The sequence below is a fragment of the Portunus trituberculatus genome, chromosome 11 (genome assembly GCF_017591435.1).
Source record: "Portunus trituberculatus isolate SZX2019 chromosome 11, ASM1759143v1, whole genome shotgun sequence".
NCBI classification, from domain to species: Eukaryota; Metazoa; Arthropoda; class Malacostraca; order Decapoda; family Portunidae; genus Portunus; species Portunus trituberculatus.
Genome location: NC_059265.1, coordinates 1,096,138 through 1,112,687, shown reverse-complemented (window position 1 = coordinate 1,112,687; position 16,550 = coordinate 1,096,138). Strand labels below are relative to the sequence as shown.

The following is a 16,550-nucleotide window of genomic DNA, read 5'->3' as shown; positions in this document are numbered from 1 at the left end:
CAATATAGTGGCATGGAAATACTAGTAGTAATGTGTAAACTGACACACTGCCCTCCATGATGGCGAAGGTGGGCAGGTGTGGGTGTTGGCGGTGCTGGTGGAGATATCTACATGCTTGTGTGTTGATAGATATATAAGCTGGTAATTTGATAGGTTCATTCATACGTAAATGGACAACAGTTCGATGGTGTATACACTGCTACAACAATAAACTTATCAATCAATCAATTAAACATCAATGAGATTTAAAAGGCGAGTGATGAGAGGGTGGCGAGTGAGGCTCTCAAGACAAGTTTGCTCTGCGTCACTGGGAGGGATAAACGGTCATTAGAGTCAACGGGGCCCTATACTGATTAGCCTATGTGTAAGTCAAGACAATTACTTCGTGTAGGAACATTTGTAGCATGTACAACAATGATTTAGCGACGTTTTAGCGGCTTTTCAAGGTGGATCTGGTGACGTACAATATTTCCATTTGGCAACTCACCACCACCACCACCACAATCAGTGACCAGACGTCCATTTCCTCACCAGACACGAGACCTGTGAACACGGTGACCGCCCCACTTGCCCCACCTAGTCCACCAGCTCCACCTGCTCAGTGAAAGGGTGAGTCTATTAATAGAGTGGAGGAACAAACATGATGGGACAGTGATGGGACGGTAATGGGGCGGATAGTTTAATAGAAAGCTGTATAATAATGCACTGAAGGGGTGACGTGACGTGTGGGAGTGAGTGGATAGTGAAGGGTAGTGAATTAATGGTGCCACAGTGTCATTAGTGATGGGACGGTGATGGGACAGTGACGGGGTGGACAGGCTGTACTAGGAAGGTGTGTCGTGCATTGAAGGAGTCACATGTGGACAGTTAGCTGGTGGAGGGTAGTTAAGGTAGTTAATTAGGCGTATGGTAGTTATAATGCGTGGGAGGGTGGTTGTGTACTGTAGGTGTTATGTGTGTGTGTGTGTGTCTCTCTCTCTCTCTCTCTCTCTCTCTCTCTCTCTCTCTCTCTCTCTCTCTCTCTCTCTCTCTCTCTCTCTCTCTCTCTCTGCCAGACGTCAGTTTTCTCCGGAACACGTGGATCTGTGTGTCTTGAGTCACTTCATTATATAGTGAGGGCGGCTGCGGAGGCGTATGGGCTGACTGGGAAACCTGGGCGTGAGCATGCATGGGCGGGACAGATGTGGGCGGCAGTGGGTGTGGAGGTGTTGACGCCGCCCATAGCTTTGTGTGTGTGTGTGTGTGTGTGTGTGTGTGTGTGTGTGTCGTCTCTCTCTCTCTCTCTCTCTCTCTCTCTCTCTCTCTCTCTCTCTCTCTCTCTCTCTCTCTCTCTCTCTCTCTCTCTCTCTCTCTCTCTCTCTCTCTCTCTCTCTCTCTCTCTCGTGTCGTCTGGTCTGGTCTGGTCTCCTTGCTGTGTCTCGTCTTGTTGACCAGCGTCTGAGGTGATATGATGCCACAATATAGTGGCATGGAAATACTAGTAGTATGTGTAAACTGACACACTGCCGTTCATGATGGCGAAGGTGGGCAGGTGTGGGTGTTGGCGGTGCTGGTGGAGATATCTACATGCTTGTGTGTAGATAGATAGATACATAAGCTGGTAATTTGATAGGTTCATTCATACGTAAATGGACAACAGTTCGATGGTGTATACACTGCTACAACAATAAACTTATCAATCAATCAAGTAAACATCAATGAGATTTAAAAGGCGAGTGATGAGTGTGGGGAACAGCGGGGAGGGGAGGTGGAGAGGAGACGAGCGAGGCTCCCGAGACAAGTTTGGTGTGCGTCACTGACAGGGATAAACTCTCCGTGTCAAGGCCCCATCACACCAGAGGCGGTCCTTACTACGCGCAGCAGGTTCTCAACACGTTCATAACATTTTTGAGGACGTAGTGGAGACGTGGTGGAATTGCGAAATCCTCCACTGCTACGTATCTACCAAGCCTTTACTGCGTACGTCCCTTGATATCCGACCTTTAGCGACTTTTCAAGGTGGAGCTGGTCCTTGCCGCGTCCATGCCCGTCCTCAGCACGTCCTGGAGATTTTTGCAGGACGTAGTAAGGACGGGCTGTGGTGTGATGCGGGTGTTAGTCAAGGGGCCTTTTACTGATTAGCCTATGTTAGCCACTTACTTCGTCTAGGCACATTTGTAGCATATACAACAATGATTTAGCGACCTTTAGCGACTTTTCAAGGTGGAGCTGGTGACGTAGAATATTTTTTTCATTTGGCAACTGACCACCACACCACCACCACCACCACCACTGACCAGACGTCCATTTCATCACCAGACACGAGACCTGGGGTGGGGGGAGAGGGAGAGAAAATGTTGTGTTCTGATAAGATATTCTTATTTTTCCTCTTTCTTCTATTCTTTCCTGTCTCTCTCTCACTCACTTCACTCACTCACTCACTCACTCACTCACTCTCCTGCCTGAATCCTGTCCTCCACCACCACCACCACCACCATCAGTTCATTCCTCCACCACGGACACAAACACGTCTTGAAGGAAGGTTAGTCCGCCGCCCAGAGTCACCTCGGCTGTCTGGCTGGCCACCCTGCGTGCCGCGGGACCAGAGGAGCGGTGGAGGGCGGCGGTCGGGGTTGCGGGTGTAACACTGTGTATGAATATTGTTTGTGTTTTAATTAAGGCGTGTACACACTTGTTGCATTTCCACGTATCGGATCACCGTTGCGTAGCAGTGTTGACAGGATAGTGCTTCACCGTTGCGTGTCAAAATATGACACAAAGTTACGCAACGGGTTCGATCCGCCATTTTTCGGTCTTTTGGCGTCAACTCAAAGGAATGATACACAACTCACCAACCTTCCTGTGTGTGTGTGTGTGTGTGTGTGTGTGTGTGTGTGTGTGGACGAGGAGCGTGGGATCGTCGCGTTGCATGTTCAGTGTTGTCGTGGACGGGCATGAATATTTTTGCAATTTTGACCCCAATTGCAGACAAACTGAAAATCAGTTGTGTGTGGCCACAGACAACTGCACATTTGCACTCATGGCTACGGTCAGGAACAAACTGAATGACACTGTTGCATCACTCAACGATGATACACCACGCGGAGAGGCAAAAATGGGTACAATACCCTGTTGCATCGTATTGTATCACAGTGTGATACGCAACGATGAAACGATGCGTGGAAATTCAGTAAGTGTGTACACACCTTTAGAAAGTGTTGGTGGTGATGATGTCAGTGGTGTGTGTGTGGTGGTGGTGGTGGTGGTGATTGTGGTGGTAACTATTGGTGGTGTGTTTGCTTGTTTTGCATCGTGAATATTGATTGATTGAGTGGCTGAAAGATTGACGGATTGATGGATAGATTGCCTGTCTAACTAATAGATTCACTGACTGACTGATATTTGGACTGACTGACTGACTGACTGACTGATTAAATGAATAAAATACTAACTAAATGACTGACTATCTGGCTGACTGATTTGGCTGAACTGAATGACTGAATGATTGACTAACTGACTGTCTGACACACTGGTTGATTGTCTGTTTGACAAACGGCGCCTGTCCTTGGCAGAAAAAGCATCGCGCGGTACGAAGGCGCTTAGAAGTGTACCGTAGGAGGTATGTGGTGCGCGTGGCCAGGCACGTGTTGCCGTACGCGAGTGTGCACGTGTAGGGACCTGACAAGTGTGTAGAGAACCAATGAAGACGACAGAGGCAAAGGGAATCGGATAAGCGCCTGACACCACGTATATGTCACCCACGATTCCACCCACGCCCACGCCCGTGCTACGTGGGTCCGAAAGCGTGTAGGTTGGGAGGATGTGTCGTCAGGGACTCCCGGTTGACACGAAACAGTAGGCGAAGGTTGGCGATGCAATTGATGAGCCGTTGTGTCCTCGCCTATCACTGACACACTCCCGTTCATGAGGGCGAAGATGAGCAGGTGCGGAACTGGCAGTGGTGTGGTGGTGGTGGTGGTGGTAGTGGCGGTGGTGGTATTTATATGCTTGTGTGAAGATAGATGGATAAGCGGGTAATTTGATGGGTTGATAGATACGGAAATGGACAGTTGGACAAACAAACAGATAGATGGATAGGCAGGCAGATAGATAAGTCAATAAATTCGTATATAATTAACAATATAGATGTGTATGTAGATAGAAAAAGTCTATATTCCTCTACTTAGTGTCCTGTCACCCTGGTTTATTGTCAGAAATACTCGTATATCAGGCGGTAGAAATAGAGAATGAGAAAAATAGTACAGTCTGCCTTTTAAGCACCTTGTTTATTGCCTCGCGGAGTTGCCAACACTCGCTGTACAACAAGATACAATTTAATATTTCCTGCTTTGACAAATAACAAAAGCTGGACACGATAACGAAGAGGAAGATGTCACAATAACCAATAAATCGACATGTGGTATTTGTATAAGCATAGCGTCTCATTAATAAGAGATTTAGTAACAGATAGTTATCATAAACATATATACATGCGTCCTGTCTTCACAGACAACCTTTTGCTACGGCAGTAGTCTCTTAGCGGTGGTGGTGGTGAACACAGTTGTGGCGGTGGGCTATACTGACCCATGCACACACACCAGACACACACACACACACACACACACACACACACACACACACACACACACACACACACACACACACAAATAAAGTGAAGTGTTGCTATATTACCGACAGTTTTCAAGAAGCACCAAGCACCAGCACCAAGAGACGCAGTGGCAAGCCTTCACCACAACACTCCACACTGCCTAATCTTCGTCTATTAAAGGTATTTATAAGGCTATTCAGTTAAGGTTAGGTTTTCTTTACATATGAGAGTGAAAACAGTACGCAAATATTTTCAAGTAATGGTATAAGGACCATCAAAAAGAGCAAGGCGTCTGTATTACCCTCTCATATTTGTTTCCTTCATTTACCATAGGCCAAACATGTGTCAGAATGCAGCCACCAGTCTAACATTTCATATAGCCTAGTCAAAATTTCTCTCTGTGGCTTAATTTTAGTTTGGTGAGATGATAAAGACTATATATGGATGTCCTGCCGCCACTGTTCCCGGGGTTTTCTCCGGGCCGCCTCCCCCCGGCGGTCCCCTAGCCATCACCCTACCCCCGCCATCACCCTTCTATCGCCAGCCTGCTGGGTCAAATACTTTTTTTTCGAATATTTCCTGACGGTAATATTGCGCTTCCATGGTATGTTTTTATGGTTTCTATAAATGTTTCGTCGTGTTTGAAGTGTGTTCCGCGCCTGTGCTGGGTAAATATGTGGCGTTTAGTGGTGTTTTATGGCGTATGTTAAAGGCTTTATACCGCTCAAAATTTCCCACCTGGAGTTTTGAGCTTTTTCATTTCAAGGTATAAGTGGGCCTTTATGGTAGCAAAAGAGTGCCTGTCCTCTTTTAAGTGTGAAATCAATCTAATGAGTGAAATATGTGGACTTTGAAATGGTGTTTGGGGCTGTTTTAAAAAGCTCTTATTTTTCATTATTTTATTTGCTCACGTTTCTGCTTCTCGGTCTAACTCGCTGTAGAATGCCCTAAAAGATAGCTCAGACTCCCAGAAATGTGATAAAATACTTGCCAAGTGAAAATGGCTTGACTTTACAGGACGTTTTAAGAGATTTATGGGTTAAAATGTTTTGTACTTTTAACGTACTTAATTTAGACCTTTTTTAAAAACCAGTTAAGCTGGAGATATTTTGATATTTTGAAAATTAGTTTAAGTATTTATCACGTCATAAAATAACAAGCATTTGGCCGTGGCTTCGTTTTTCTAAAAGTCATTTTGAAATCAAATGATTTACGTAATTTAGCCGAGTCCCCGTTCCCGTTCTCTCGGATGACCACAGCCCACCCAGGTAGTGACTCACCATAGGCCCAGGGTTGGCGCCACTTTTCCAAATCCGCAGTTCGTCAATATTTTGCCTAATATCTAGTGATTTCTACGTGTTTTCGCGTGTTTCGAGGTTCAGGTGTGTAGATAATTGTAGCAGAAGGAGGAAGAAAGGAGAAATAAAGGAGGATAAGGAGGAAGAAAGGAGAAATGGAGGAGGAAGAGGAGCAGCAGCAAAGCTACAATACTTAAGTCACCCTCCATTTCCTGAATATTTTGTCTAATATCTAACATTTTGATGTGTTTCTAGGCTCAGACGTGTGGATGGAAGGAGGAGGAGGAAGAAGAAGGAGTAACAATGGAGAAGGATGAAGAAAAAATGAGAAATAAAGGTGGAATAGGAGAAGAAGCCAAGGTGTAATATTTAGGTAAGTGTCCCTTTTAATCCTAACGTTGTTTATAATGCATACTGTTGGTTTTGGGATAGATTTGGGGTATTTTAAGCTTGTTCATTAGTGTTGCAGACTGTTTGGAGTGTTATAAGTATGCTTTGGGGTTCATTTCGTTTGTTTTCAGTATATGTTAGATCTTTTAGGTATATTTTACGTATTTTGAGAGTGTTGATTGAGGTGTGTGTAAATATTAGCATGTTTTGAGTGTGGTTTGGGAGAACTTTGAGGGGTTGGTTGGTGTTCTGAGTGGGGTTTGTGTTTGTTATGAGTGTTATAAGTGGTGGGGGTGTTAGTGGTCTTTTGGGTGTGTGTGGGGGTTATTTCAGTAAATATTGGGTGTTTCTAGTGAGTTTGGAGGTATTTTAACCTGTTCTGTGTTTTCTTAGTGTGTTTTGGGATGTTATTGAGTTTTTAAGAGGGTTTGGGTATGTGTGGTTTGTCGTGGGTGTGTGTAAGAGTGAATTAGGCCTATACAAGGATTTTTCAGTATGTTTTGAGGCCATCAACAGGCTAGCTCAGTGTCAGTGGGCCCTTATAACAAGTGTCCATTATTGATTACCCGCTTCGTTCCCAGGTGACGACAGGCAGAATGAGGTGGACGTGGCGGAGGCTGTGGGCGGTCAATTCACGGCGCAGGTTACCCACACCTTGCACCACGCTGACTGCCCGCCGCTGTTCACTAAAGTCGGGCAAGCCTGTGTCTCCGTGTTCTGCCCTGGATATAGGAGTAAAGGAAGTTGTGGTTTTGTTGTTGTTGTTCTTGTTTTTCTGTTAAGATTTGTTTGCTCTCTCTCTCTCTCTCTCTCTCTCTCTCTCTCTCTCTCTCTCTCTCTCTCTCTCTCTCTCTCTCTCTCTCTCTCTCTCTCTCTCTCTCTCTCTCTCTCTCTCTCTCTTCTCTCTACTACTACTACTACTACTACTACTACTACTACCGTTCTTTGAGTGAGGATAGTGTCAGGTCACGACGCGTTACGTCAGCAGGTTCCCACGCCTGTCCCTTCTTGCATATATTCTGACCTGCTCTGTTTGGTGAGGTGACGTGGGGCAAGGCTTACCCACCAGTTGTATGGCTCTATCGGGGCGATGTGATGCAGCTGAACATTCATTTATCCTTCTACGCCACCCTCGTGCAACACTTCAACCACCACCGTCAGTGTGTGTGTGTGTGTGTGTGTGTGTGTAGGGATGATATTGGTAACTTGGGTGTCTGTAATGTGTTTTGGGTGAGCTTTTTATATTTTGAGGTGTTGCAGGGTGTTTTGTGTTAGTTTTGAGTGATTTAAGTTGTTTGTGTGTGTGTCAGTTGTGTATGGTGTGTTTTGTGGTGTGGTGTCAGTATTGGTGCATACTGTGTGCTTGTAGTGAATTGTAAGTGCGTTTATTGGTACTATGAGGTTTTCATGTTGGCAGTATCCAAGGGGATTTGACAAAGCTAGGTTCAATGATTTCAAATTGTTGACCATTATAACAGGTTCGGCAGTGTTCCAAATTGATATGGACAGTAAACTGAACAATTGTTTTGGTATTTTGTAAGCACGATCGACAATTTGGAAGTGATCATTGAGTGGGTAGGTTTGTGTGTGGGTGGGGTTAATTCACAGTACATAAGCCGGAGAACATTAAGATGAAAATAATGACAAATATTTAATGTGATTCGCAATGTACATAGAGGTGGATGAAATTGAGCAACCTTGCTTATTGTAGGCAACATTAATGAGGACCTTTGACTGTCTGTGTGGGAGTGTAAATTTTGTTGTTTGCCGGTTACTTGTATTTCAAGGAAACACGGAGAGCTAAGATGAACAGCATTGTGGTAACTTACTGCTAGGGTTTCTCTCTTAAAACACCATCTAGTCAATCTAAATTTACCTTACGATAGTCTAAACCATGAATAATAGTGATGTTAAAATACAAAGCCAGCATTTCACCCACAGAGTGCAATAGTGGCAGAGCTGCAGACGACCCTTTTGCCTAATATCTAGTGATTTCTACGTGTTTTCGCGTGTTTCGAGGTTCAGGTGTGTAGATAATTGTAGCAGAAGGAGGAAGAAAGGAGAAATAAAGGAGGATAAGGAGGAAGAAAGGAGAAATGGAGGAGGAAGAGGCAGCAGCAAAGCTACAATACTTAAGTCACCCTCCATTTCCTGAATATTTTGTCTAATATCTAACATTTTGATGTGTTTCTAGGCTCAGACGTGTGGATGGAAGGAGGAGGAGGAAGAAGAAGGAGTAACAATGGAGAAGGATGAAGAAAAAATGAGAAATAAAGGTGGAATAGGAGAAGAAGCCAAGGTGTAATATTTAGGTAAGTGTCCCTTTTAATCCTAACGTTGTTTATAATGCATACTGTTGGTTTTGGGATAGATTTGGGGTATTTTAAGCTTGTTCATTAGTGTTGCAGACTGTTTGGAGTGTTATAAGTATGCTTTGGGGTTCATTTCGTTTGTTTTCAGTATATGTTAGATCTTTTAGGTATATTTTACGTATTTTGAGAGTGTTGATTGAGGTGTGTGTGAGTATTAGCATGTTTTGAGTGTGGTTTGGGAGAACTTTGAGGGGTTGGTTGGTGTTCTGAGTGGGGTTTGTGTTTGTTATGAGTGTTATAAGTGGTGGTGGGTGTTAGTGGTCTTTTGGGTGTGTGTGGGGGTTATTTCAGTAAATATTGGGTGTTTCTAGTGAGTTTGGAGGTATTTTAACCTGTTCTGTGTTTTCTTAGTGTGTTTTGAGATGTTATTGAGTTTTTTAAGAGGGTTTGGGTATGTGTGGTTTGTCATTGGTGTGTGTAAGAGTGAATTAGGCCTATACATGGATTTTTGAGTATGTTGTGAGGCCATCAACAGGCTAGCTCAGTGTCAGTGGGCCCTTATAACAAGTGTCCATTATTGATTACCCGCTTCGTTCCCAGGTGACGACAGGCAGAATGAGGTGGACGTGGCGGAGGCTGTGGGCGGTCAATTCACGGCGCAGGTTACCCACACCTTGCACCACGCTGACTGCCCGCCGCTGTTCACTAAAGTCGGGCAAGCCTGTGTCTCCGTGTTCTGCCCTGGATATAGGAGTAAAGGAAGTTGTGGTTTTTGTTGTTGTTGTTCTTGTTTTTCTGTTAAGATTTGTTTGCTCTCTCTCTCTCTCTCTCTCTCTCTCTCTCTCTCTCTCTCTCTCTCTCTCTCTCTCTCTCTCTCTCTCTCTCTCTCTCTCTCTCTCTCTCTCTTCTTCTTCTCTTCTCTCTCTCTACTACTACTACTACCTACTACTCTTTGAGTGAGGATAGGTCGTGTCAGGTCACGACGCGTTACGTCAGCAGGTTCCACGCCTGTCCCTTCTTGCATATATTCTGACCTGCTCTGTTTGGTGAGGTGACGTGGGGCAAGGCTTACCCACCAGTTGTATGGCTCTATCGGGGCGATGTGATGCAGCTGAACATTCATTTATCCTTCTACGCCACCCTCGTGCAACACTTCAACCACCACCGTGTGTGTGTGTGTGTGTGTGTGTGTGTGTAGGGATGATATTGGTAACTTGGGTGTCTGTAATGTGTTTTGGGTGAGCTTTTATATTTTGAGGTGTTGCAGGGTGTTTTGTGTTAGTTTTGAGTGATTTAAGTTGTTTGTGTGTGTGTCAGTTGTGTATGGTGTGTTTTGTGGTGTGGTGTCAGTATTGGTGCATACTGTGTGCTTGTAGTGAATTGTAAGTGCGTTTATTGGTACTATGAGGTTTTTCATGTTGGCAGTATCCAAGGGATTTGACAAAGCTAGGTTCAATGATTTCAAATTGTTGACCATTATAACAGGTTCGGCAGTGTTCCAAATTGATATGGACAGTAAACTGAACAATTGTTTTGGTATTTTGTAAGCACGATCGACAATTTGGAAGTGATCATTTAGTGGGTAGGTTTTGTGTGGGTGGGGTTAATTCACAGTACATAAGCCGGAGAACATTAAGATGAAAATAATGACAAATATTTAATGTGATTCGCAATGTATATAGAGGTGGATGAAATTGAGCAACCTTGCTTATTGTAGGCAACATTAATGAGGACCTTTGACTGTCTGTGTGGGAGTGTAAATTTTGTTGTTTGTCGGTTACTTGTATTTCAAGGAAACACGGAGAGCTAAGATGAACAGCATTGTGGTAACTTACTGCTAGGGTTTCTCTCTTAAAACACCATCTAGTCAATCTAAATTTACCTTACGATAGTCTAAACCATGAATAATAGTGATGTTAAAATACAAAGCCAGCATTTCACCCACAGAGTGCAATAGTGGCAGAGCTGCAGACGACCCCACACGGAAGAACAACATCAGTCAGTCAGTCAGTCAGTTCTCCCACAGTGCTGGCAGTGGTATTCCGAAGCAGCGCATGTGTGACGGCATCAATGATTGCTGCAGTAACGGAGAGGTGAGGAGAAGGCCTTGCTTTTGTCAGTATCTAACATAAGGCTTAACTCATGCCCTGAACTCCTTTGTTTCATATAAAAGTTGCAGATTTTCTTACATTGTATACACTACAATACAAAATCACAACTTGACACTACTGAAGCAAATGCCTTTCTTGTGGCAGGATGAGTTTGTGCAGCTGTGTGGCATTGAGGAGTGCCGGGAGAAGAATGTCGTGTGTGTGAGCCTGTTTACATCAACACTCGAGAGTCATACTACTGCCAGTGCCGGCCATGCAGGGTACAGACTCGTGTCAGAAAGTTCAAGTGTGAAGGTGAGGCCTCCTGAACTGTCAATGTCACTCTACGGTCTGTCTTCTTAAACTTGTCAGTCCTTCACCTCTTCATTTAGCAGCAGCCTAAAGAAGTTAGTGTGGTATTTTGTTATTGTTGGCATACATCAACATGCATTTTGTCTCACGAGTATTACTAAGATCAGTGATTTACGGATAGGTTGTTCTTTATGATTAAGTATAATTTAATCTTGCCATATGCATTTGTCATGAGTACTGATATAATTTTTGTAGTTTTCCTCAACGTATTGTTGAATGTGTTCCTGGAATGCGTGTAAATCTATCCATAAGTTGTAATAAATCTGTGTTTCTGAGAGTGTAATTCTCCACCCTCAGACGTTGACGAGTGCGTGGAGTCGCCCAGATCCTCTCCCTGTGGACCATCCCCTCAGCAGTGTTCGATCCGCCCAGCAGCAGCAACGGTCAGGAGAAGGCGGTCATTGAAGTGTCAAGTCCCCAAGCTGGCACGGTGGTGGGTGTTGTGCTGGGCTCCCTTGGGGTTCTTTGCCTAGCTGTTGGGGTAAGTCAAATAGTTTTTCACTTCTTTATACTGTGGGGTCTTGCTCTGGTTGTGTTGTGGCTGTGCTGTGGCAAAGATGGCGTAATTAAGCAGTGGGTGAGATTCTTCCAAACTTTAAACAATTCTAAATTGTTCTTGACACACTGAGAATATTCCATTACTGTAAAGTTTGCCGACTTACTTTTTTTTCATCTCACCTGCAACATTTTCAGTGTACAGATGTTTGTCGGGTTCCTGAAGATTCGGCGACGTGTTATCATCCATGCAAGCTTCCCCAACCCAGCCAGTGTACCACAAGACAACAGGCAGTGAGGAGGACGGGAGGAGGGAGCGAGCGGCTGCATGCACTATTGAACGGGACAGCATTACATTCTTCCCACAGTTGTATGACTACACTGAAGCAAGCGTAGAATAAAGTGTTGAGTGACCATGATGTGAGTATTGTGGTTTGTACATTACCCTTTTATCTCCTCGTGTCTCATTTTAAAAGGTTTTGTACTTTCTTGTTATTTTTTTTCAGGACTTATTAATGTTGGCGCCATTTCAATGTTGTTCCATCTCTTGTTCCAGGAATCAGCACTACTAACACCAAAGAAGTGAGGGAAGTGTTTGGAGTGAGCGTGCAAGACGTACAACAGACACCACACTATTACTGCCGGTGTAGCCAAAGGAACAAGAGGAGGCAGAGGAGGAGGAAGAAGAAGAGGAACAAGAGAGTGATTCTTGGAGACGTACCAATGAAGTTCTGCAGGTTGGCCACAAATCTTCATTACTGGTGTAGTGTATTTCATTGATCATTTGTACATTGGGTGGATAAATTTGTAGATTTTGTAGACAGTTGTAGATGTGAAGTGGGTAAGGTTTTTTGCCATGCCTTATCTACACCAGCAGAAAACCGTGATATGTAGAAGTTGTGATAGAAGCATTGTGATAGGAATATACCGTGTACATATGCATAGAGAATTTAAAAGAGGAGAGTGTAGACCAAGAGAGGAAAGTAACCTCTTTTAGAGATTTCAGTGAAAGTTTTGCTGTAGCGTTAGACATATCAAAGGCTTTTGATAGAGTCTGGCATAAAGCTTTGATTTCCAAACTGCCCTCCTACGTCTTCTATACTTTTCTCTGCAACTTTATCTTAAGTTTCCTTTGTGACTGTTCTATTGCTGTTGTGGTAGACGGAAACTGTTCTTCTCTAAATTTATTAATAATGGAGTTCCTCAGGGTTCTGTCTTGTTACCCTCTCTTTCAATTATTCATTAATTAACCAAACTTGTTGCCCTATCTACTCCTACGCTGATGATACCACCCTATATCTTTCCACGTCCTTTCAGAGACGACCAACCAGTCAGGAAGTCAACTGATCACGCAGGGACGCCAAAGAACGCCTGACTTCCGATCTTTCTAAGATTTCCGATTGGGGCAGAGAAAATCTAATAGTTTTCAATGCCTCAAAAACTCAATTCCTCCATCTATCGACTCGACACAACCTTTCAGACAGGTACAGGTATTCCCCTCTTCTTCAGTGACACTCAACTGTCTCCCTCTTCCACAATGAATATCCTTGGTCTGTCCTTTATTCATAATCTTAACTGGAAACTTCACATCTCATCTCTTGCTAAAACAGCTTCTGAGGCATCTCCTCCAATTCCTTACTCTGTATAAGGGCCTTATCTGCACGTGTATGGAGAACTCTTCGCATGTTTGGGGGGGTTTCAGTTAAACAGTTTTACTAGATAGGGTGGAATTAAAAGCTTTTCGTCTCATCAACTCCCCTCCTCTGACTAACTGTCTTCAGCCTCTTTTTCACCGCCGAAATGTTGAGTGTCCTTCTCTCTTTTATCGCTATTTTCATGCTAACTGTTCTACAGATCTTGCTATCTTCATGCCTCCCCTCGTCCTGCGGCCTTGCTGTACAAAGGTTTCTTCTTCTCATCCTTATCATGTCCAACTTTCCAACGTAAGAGTTAACCAGTACTCTCAATCATTCATCCTTTTCATTGGTAAAATCTGGAACTCTCTACCTGCATCTGTATTTCCGAATTCCTGCGACTTGTCTTCTTTGAAGAGAGAGATATCGAGGCATTTGCTCCCTAGTTTTGGCTGACGCTTTTCCACTTTTTAGAGAGCCAGCACTCAAGTGGGTCTTTTTTTTTAATCTTTTCTTTGTTTCTTGCCCTTGGCTGGCGCTCTTCCTACATGAAAAAAACCTCTCGGGACACGAGTCCTCTGCTCATCACTCATCATTCCTGTCGCCCATCATGATCGTTTATGCCTTAAGGAGCAAATGACCAACGTGTTCACTCCATGCTGAAATTCACCATGCATGGAGAAACACTTAGTGAATGAAGATAACGTTCCTTGTTAGGAGACGCCATCTTCTTAGTGAGGGAGTGTAGCGAGCATGCTGGCTAGTCACACATCACCAGCTGTGCGTCGCGTTGTGTCTTGCTGCCAAGCCATGACAGTAAATTAGTACCAAGTAGTATGTAGTTGTTAAGGGTAGTAGTAGTAGTAGTAGTAGTAGTAGTAGTAGTGGTTGTCACTCACACTATTGCAAGGTGTGTTCAAGTGTGAAGGTGAGGCCTCCCTGAACTGTCAATGTCACTCTACGGTCTGTCTTCTTAAACTTGTCAGTCCTTCACCTCTTCATTTAGCAGCAGCCTAAAGAAGTTAGTGTGGTATTTTGTTATTGTTGGCATACATCAACATGCATTTTGTCTCAAAGTATTACTAAGATCAGTGATTTACGGATAGGTTGTTCTTTATGATTAAGTATAATTTAATCTTGCCATATGCATTTGTCATGAGTATTGATATAATTTTTGTAGTTTTCCTCAACGTATTGTTGAATGTGTTCCTGGAATGCGTGTAAATCTATCCATAAGTTGTAATAAATCTGTGTTTCTGAGAGTGTAATTCTCCACCCTCAGACGTTGACGAGTGCGTGGAGTCGCCCAGATCCTCTCCCTGTGGACCATCCCCTCAGCAGTGTTCGATCCGCCCAGCAGCAGCAACGGTCAGGAGAAGGCTGTCATTGAAGTGTCAAGTCCCCAAGCTGGCACGGTGGTGGGTGTTGTGCTGGGCTCCCTTGGGGTTCTTTGCCTAGCTGTTGGGGTAAGTCAAATAGTTTTTCACTTCTTTATACTGTGGGGTCTTGCTCTGGCTGTGTTGTGGCTGTGCTGTGGCAAAGATGGCGTAATTAAGCAGTGGGTGAGATTCTTCCAAACTTTAAACAATTCTAAATTGTTCTTGACACACTGAGAATATTCCATTACTGTAAAGTTTGCCGACTTACTTTTTTTTCATCTCACCTGCAACATTTTCAGTGTACAGATGTTTGTCGGGTTCCTGAAGATTCGGCGACGTGTTATCATCCATGCAAGCTTCCCAACCCAGCCAGTGTACCACAAGACAACAGGCAGTGAGGAGGACGGGAGGAGGGAGCGAGCGGCTGCATGCACTATTGAACGGGACAGCATTACATTCTTCCCACAGTTGTATGACTACACTGAAGCAAGCGTAGAATAAAGTGTTGAGTGACCATGATGTGAGTATTGTGGTTTGTACATTACCCTTTTATCTCCTCGTGTCTCATTTTAAAAGGTTTTGTACTTTCTTGTTATTTTTTTTTTTCAGGACTTATTAATGTTGGCGCCATTTCAATGTTGTTGCATCTCTTGTTCCAGGAATCAGCACTACTAACGCCAAAGAAGTGAGGGAAGTGTTTGGAGTGAGCGTGCAAGACCTACAACAGACACCAGACTGCTACTGCCGGTGTAGCCAAAGGAACAAGAGGAGGCAGAGGAGGAGGAAGAAGAAGAGGAACAAGAGAGTGATTCTTGGAGACGTACCAATGAAGTTCTGCAGGTTGGCCACAAATCTTCATTACTGGTGTAGTGTATTTCATTGATCATTTGTACATTGGGTGGATAAATTTGTAGATTTTGTAGACAGTTGTAGATGTGAAGTGGGTAAGGTTTTTTGCCATGCCTTATCTACACCAGCAGAAAACCGTGATATGTAGAAGTTGTGATAGAAGCATTGTGATAGGAATATACCGTGTACATATGCATAGAGAATTTAAAAGAGGAGAGTGTAGACCAAGAGAGGAAAGTAACCTCTTTTAGAGATTTCTGTGAAAGTTTTGCTGTAGCGTTAGACATATCAAAGGCTTTTGATAGAGTCTGGCATAAAGCTTTGATTTCCAAACTGCCCTCCTACGTCTTCTATACTTTTCTCTGCAACTTTATCTTAAGTTTCCTTTGTGACTGTTCTATTGCTGTTGTGGTAGACGGAAACTGTTCTCCTAAATTTATTAATAATGGAGTTCCTCAGGGTTCTGTCTTGTTACCCTCTCTTTCAATTATTCAATAATTAACCAAACTTGTTGCCCTATCTACTCCTACGCTGATGATACCATAGTGTGTCCAACTTCCCAACGCAGGAGTTAACCAGTACTCTCAATCATTCATCCTTTTCATTGGTAAAATCTGGAACTCCCTACCTGCATCTGTATTTCCGAATTCCTGCGACTTGTCTTCTTTGAAGAGAGAGATATCGAGGCATTTCCTCCCTTGTTTTGGCTGACGCTTTTCCACTTTTTAGAGAGCCAGCATTCAATTGGGCCTTTTTTTTTTTTTTTTTTTATCTTTTCTTTGTTTCTTGCCCTTGGCTGGCGCTCTTCCTACATGAAAAAAACCTCTCGGGACACAAGTCCTCTGCTCATCACTCATCATTCGGCGACGTGTTATCATTGTACCACACGGGCTGGGATTTTCATTGAAGGAAAACTCTCTTCCAAGTCAATTTTACATATATTTCAAATATAGTAAAGTACATTCGAACAAAAAACGATGAAAGTGACGCGGCACTCTGAACCAACAACAGAGAAACACGAGAGGCACCCTTAACACTCTCTCCCCACTTGAATACACCACTTAACTCCACATAATGACACCCTCGATTATATTACCACGAAACTCCGCTGCCCTGATCACATTACCCACCTGATCAGAGACC

General features: G+C 43.8%; 2 long non-coding RNA genes across 2 annotated transcripts; one reads left to right on the top strand and one right to left on the bottom strand.

The window, feature by feature from the left end:
• Nucleotides 1-548: 548 nt before the first annotated feature.
• On the top strand, nucleotides 549-6,203 carry LOC123502340. Its single transcript, XR_006673957.1, has 3 exons — nucleotides 549-609; nucleotides 4,678-4,768; nucleotides 6,142-6,203. It is a non-coding gene; the product is annotated as an uncharacterized LOC123502340 (long non-coding RNA).
• Nucleotides 6,204-7,285: 1,082 nt separating this feature from the next.
• On the bottom strand, nucleotides 7,286-10,586 carry LOC123502346. The gene is made up of 3 exons (XR_006673962.1): nucleotides 10,565-10,586; nucleotides 8,131-8,247; nucleotides 7,286-7,418 (listed from the first exon to the last, which is right to left on the bottom strand). It is a non-coding gene; the product is annotated as an uncharacterized LOC123502346 (long non-coding RNA).
• Between the last annotated feature and the right edge of the window lie 5,964 nt (nucleotides 10,587-16,550).